This window comes from Rattus norvegicus, unplaced genomic scaffold (genome assembly GCF_021556685.1).
Source record: "Rattus norvegicus strain SHRSP/BbbUtx unplaced genomic scaffold, alternate assembly SHRSP_T2T unassigned-0000077, whole genome shotgun sequence".
NCBI lineage: Eukaryota > Metazoa > Chordata > Mammalia > Rodentia > Muridae > Rattus > Rattus norvegicus.
This window is the reverse complement of record NW_028238810.1, coordinates 15,001-20,000: the sequence shown is the minus strand read 5'-3', so window position 1 is coordinate 20,000 and position 5,000 is coordinate 15,001. Positions and strand designations below refer to the sequence as shown.

Sequence of the window (5,000 nt, the reverse complement as noted above, 5' to 3'; positions counted from 1 at the left end):
CACCACCACCACCACCACCACCACCACCACCACCACCACCACCACCACCGAGTTGTAGGGATCCATTATGGGCCCCTGTCTGTCTGCCTGTCTGATTCATTCGTGTTTATTTAAACGTCCTCCAATGATGGTTGTGCAGTGAAAGAAATGCGTGCCCGAGCTCGAGCTCGTGCGCAAACACACACACACACACACACACACACACACACACACACACACACCACACGGGGGGGGGGCAATGGGGGGTGAGGAGGAGGAGGAGGAGGAGGAGGATGAGGAGGAGGAAAGCTTGGGTTGGGTGGTTTGAGGATTTGAAGGTTTAGCCCTGCAATGTTCCTTACAACTTAAAAACTTTGTGACACACAAAGCGATATTCATTTTCTCCTTCTACTTTTCACTCTGTAGACCAAGATGGCAGACTATATCAGCCTTTGTGGAATGTGACCTTGTATTGCTTTGCCCTACTCTGCTCTGCTCTGCTCTGCTCTGCTCAACTTAACAGACGTGTTTTTGCTTTTGTTTATGATTTTTGCTTGCTTGCTTGCTCGCTCGCTCCCATGACTTGACTGTGGTTTCCCTTTCTATTACAGCACGGTGACCAGACTGCCTTGGGGTAATCAGAAAGGAGGCCAGAAGCAGTCTTTTTTCTGACGCACTGAGACTACATACCAGCCGATTTGGAGGAAAAGATATCCCTCTCTCCCTCCCTCCCTCCCTCCCTCCCTCCCTCCCTCCCTCCCTCCCTCCCTCCCTCCCTCCTTGACCCATTTTCCCTCTTTCCCGATACACTCAATAAATTTAAAGTAAATCAATGAATCAAGTCTCTAGTAATTTATTTGTTGGGATTTATTTGTTGGAAATTATCCCTCCACACCTTCGCCCCTCCCCCCACCACTCGAGGATGTCTCCCTGGGGGGGGGGCGGGGGGGTTGGGTGGACTCGTGTAGGCATACCTCTCCTCCCTTGGCTTTCCGGTCCACTTCGCTCCAGCATACCTAACTCTTTGGAAATGGTAATAGAGTTCATGACACACCCTCACAGAGAGAGGAAGAGTCCGATCGTTCACTGATTCGCTCTCACCCAGCCTCGCCCTGACAGCTCAGGCATGTCTAAATCCGAATGTGGGCAATATTTACATGACTTGACTTGGTGCTTCTAACTTTTTCTCTCTCTTTTTTTTTTTTTCTTCTTTAGTATTTTTTTCTTTACCCTACAAACAGCACACTGCAGCTGTCTTCGGACACACAGCAGATCGATCCCATAACAGAGGGTTGTGAGCCACCATGGGAATAGAACTCAGGACCTCTGGAAGAACACAGTCAGAACTCTTAACTGCTGACTCCATTATTTCCGATTAATGTTTAATGTTTATTTTATTTTATTTTATTTTATTTTCGGAGCTGGGGACCGAACCCAGGGCCTTGTGCTTCCTAGGCAAGCGCTCTACCACTGAGCTAAATCCCCAACCCCAATGTTTAATGTTTAAATAAATAAACCTTGTAAAGAAATTAAGCATCTTAAAACCATAGGCATGTGCATCCCCTCCTCATTCGTTCATTCCCTCGCTCATTCATTCATTCATTCATTCAGACAGACAGACAGACAGACAGACAGACAGACAGACAGCAACCAAAGTCTAGCCTTTAACAAAGCAAGAAAGCATACCCTGCGGGACGCACAGATGAATTCCTGAGGCTTACCCTGCAGAGCTTACATGAGGCTTAGTAAAGGACTGACCTGACAACAGCTACCTACATACGTTGAAAAGTCTACCTGGTATTGACGGATGATGACAAACTGTATGTGTGATACAAAACTGTATGTGTGGTTCCCCTTATAACTCATCTCGAAGAGCCCAGCTGTTGGGGCTCGTTCTTTTGGGGGGAAATGGAGGCTTTTCATCTTTCCCAAAGCTCCTCCTAGATCCTTTCTGTCCATCTGTCCATCCGTCCGTCCGTCCGTCTGTCCGTCCGTCCGTCCATCAAATTCTACCCTAGGCCTGCCCTTAGGTTGGTGGTCGTCCATTGAGTGCTAGTGACTTCTGACTTGTCTCTGTCTTCCCCTCTGAGAACTGTATTTAGATCTGATGCAGGCACGCAGGCAGGCAGGCAGGCAGGCAGGCAGGCAGGCAGGCAGGCAGGCAGGCCCTCCCTCGTTTTGAAACAGACAGACAGACAGACAGACAGACAGACCAAAGGGTCAATGACTGACTGCACTTAAAGGGGCTGTTGACTCCTCTTTGGAGTTACCGCTGTTTAAAACTTGCTTGATAAAATAAAGTCATCGAATCCAAACTACGCAAAGGGGACACTATAACAAATTACGACTGCTTGTGTATATAGAAAACAGGGTTTTTTCTTTCCCTTATTCCATTATGTATGTTTGCTTTTCTTCAAGAATAAAACCGGCTAGGTGGTGCCTCGGAGACTTTATTTTTTTTTCCCCCCAGGAGTCCCTTCGGGCCCTGCCAGCGGGAGCCTGGACCTCTGAGGCCAGAGAGGGTGTGCTGTATCCCCGGCTCGCTCCCTCCCTCCTGGGATCAATCTAAAAAATGGACAGTTTTGGACACAAGCTTAAGTAATGTTCAGCTCATTCATGCAAGAGAGGTGTAGGAAGGACAACACCCCCACCCCCACCCCCACCCCCACCCCTACCCCCACCCGACCAAATAATACCCTAACCAATAAAAACTAGCTCCTTACTCCTCCGCCTGAGGATTTCTGCGGTCTCATGGTTTGTTCTTGGTTGTTGTTGTTGTTGTTGTTGTTGTTGTTGTTGTTTTGTTTTGTTTTGTTTTGTTTTGTTTTGTGTTTTTCAGACTTTAAGACAAATGTAGGGGTTGGGGATTTAGCTCAGTGGTAGACCGCTTGCCTAGGAAGCACAAGGCCCCGGGTTCGGTCCTCAGCTCCGAAGAAAAAGGAAGAAAAAAACAAAAACAATAAGACAAATGCTTGTTGTGATTCTCATTTCATTTCAAGGCTGCTATTCTCTAAATCAGAAGGACTCCCTTACAATTCTTCATGGGTAAACTTGCTTTACATCCCTGACATCAACAACAAAAAGAATTCAGAAAGTGGTGATGGACCAATCTGTTTGGGTGTTTCTTGCCTGCTTGACCTTGACTCGCACAAGAGAGCATAGAGAATAAAATAAAGTAGGTGGATGGAGAGATGGCACCGTCGTTAAGAGCACTGATTGCTCTTACAGCGGTCCTGAGTTCAATACCCAGCCAACACATGGCGGCTTGCAACCATCTGTAATTGTCAATCATGCCCTCTTCTGGGGTGTCTGAAGACACCTACAGGGTACTCGAATAGACATAAAACAAACAAACAAACAAACAAATCTTTAACAATTAAAAACAAAAAGAATAAAATAAAGCGAAGGACCCGCCTTGGAGACCTGCCCGGTATTGCTCCAGAGTCTACTTTTTAAAACACAGAGATAGGGGTTGGGGTTTTAGCTCAGTGGTAGAGTCCTTGCCTAGCAAGCTCAAGGACCTGGGTTCAGTCCTCAGCTCTGGGGGAAGAAAAAAAATACACACACACACACACACACACACACACACACACACACACACACACACATATAGATAGATAGATAGATAGAGAGAGAGAGAGAGAGAGAGAGAGAGAGAGAGAGAGAGTTTGACAGCAATAAAAAACAAAACAAAACCACTTTAAAATACAGAGATGTAAGGATACTCAGAGGGCTCAGAGGAAGCAACCAAGTGTTTGTTATATGGGTGCCAACAATATGGTTCATCTCTTCTTCTCTTCCACGTGGCATGGTGGCCAAGGTGGTGGGGAAACCACACAGTGAAAGGAATTGAACTACAGCACACAAGCAAGTCTCCCTCCCAGACATGAATAAAACTGAAATTAGGCTAAATGTACAATGAAAGGAAGCCAGGTGTTCGTGCATGTCTTTATTTCCATCATTCAAGAGGCAGAGGTGTTTAGAACTGTGTCTCTGTGAGATAGAGGAAGGCAGGCAGGCAGGCAGGCAGGCAGGCAGGCAGGCAGGCAGGCAGGCAGGCCTGATCTAGGTACTGATTTCCAGGTCTATGTGCAGACACCCCTGACTCAAATAAAGGAGTGAAAAGGAAAAAAAAAAATACAATTCACCTGGAAGGGTCAGCCAGCCATCAGATGCAGTGAACTAGAAAATTGGGATTCTCAACTGAGGCCTGTTCCCTCCCTCCCTCCCTCCCTCCCTCCCTCCCTCCCTTCCTTCCTTCCTTCCTGGCTTACAGACAGCCAGGTCCAAGCCCAAAAGAGTCCAGCAAGGAGCTTAGAGACTATGAGAGAGTGCACAGGTGTTCTAGGGAGGAATCAGCTCACCACCCAGCATCCCCATTTGGGTTCTTGTGCAATCGACACAGGGAGATTGACAATCTGGAATTTAGTGAGAAATCAAACAAGGGACACAGAATGCAAAATATTTATTTACACAGCAAGTGGGTCAGTTGGATTAGCAAGCTAGGACACCCACCCCCGACCCCATCCCAGCCCCCTACCACTGCCGGGTCTCCCTTCCTTGTTATCCCTTTCTCATGCCTCCCTCAATATGGGCACACAGGACCAGGAACATGTTTCTCTCAAAAACGCGTTTTCTGCTGTGAACTCAGTCTGGCAGAGAGTGAGTGGGTGAAGGATCCCTAAAGACCAGAGGGTTTATTAGAGGAAGGCTACCTCACAGTGTTCTTCACACCAGGAACAACAACAACAACAACAACAACAACAACAACAACAACAACAACAACAACAGCAGCAGCAACAGCAACAGCAACAATGAATCAACAAATGGTGGACAGGAGATGAGCAGGGATGCTGGGGGGATGGGAGGGAGGGTAGGGCTGGTGAATCTGCACCTCCCTGAAGGTCTGCCTGTGAAATACTGGTTGATATATGCCTAGTTGAGGACAATATTCCCCTCTCCTGTGGTTTTCAATGGGAGATGACTTCATTGCCAGAGACTATGGAATTGTTTCCATTTTC

At 47.2% G+C, this 5,000-nt stretch overlaps 1 long non-coding RNA gene across 2 annotated transcripts in view; it reads left to right on the top strand.

Moving 5' to 3' along the window:
- Window positions 1–820, top strand: part of LOC147997681 (uncharacterized) — an 18,767-nt gene extending 17,947 nt beyond the window's left edge. Inside the window, exon 3 of one of the 2 annotated variants that reach the window (XR_015647609.1) lies at window positions 591–820. This is a non-coding gene — a long non-coding RNA (uncharacterized LOC147997681). The remainder of the gene's footprint in view (window positions 1–590) is intronic. The other variant, XR_015647610.1, reaches the window with a different exon arrangement.
- The last annotated feature ends 4,180 nt before the right edge of the window (window positions 821–5,000 follow it).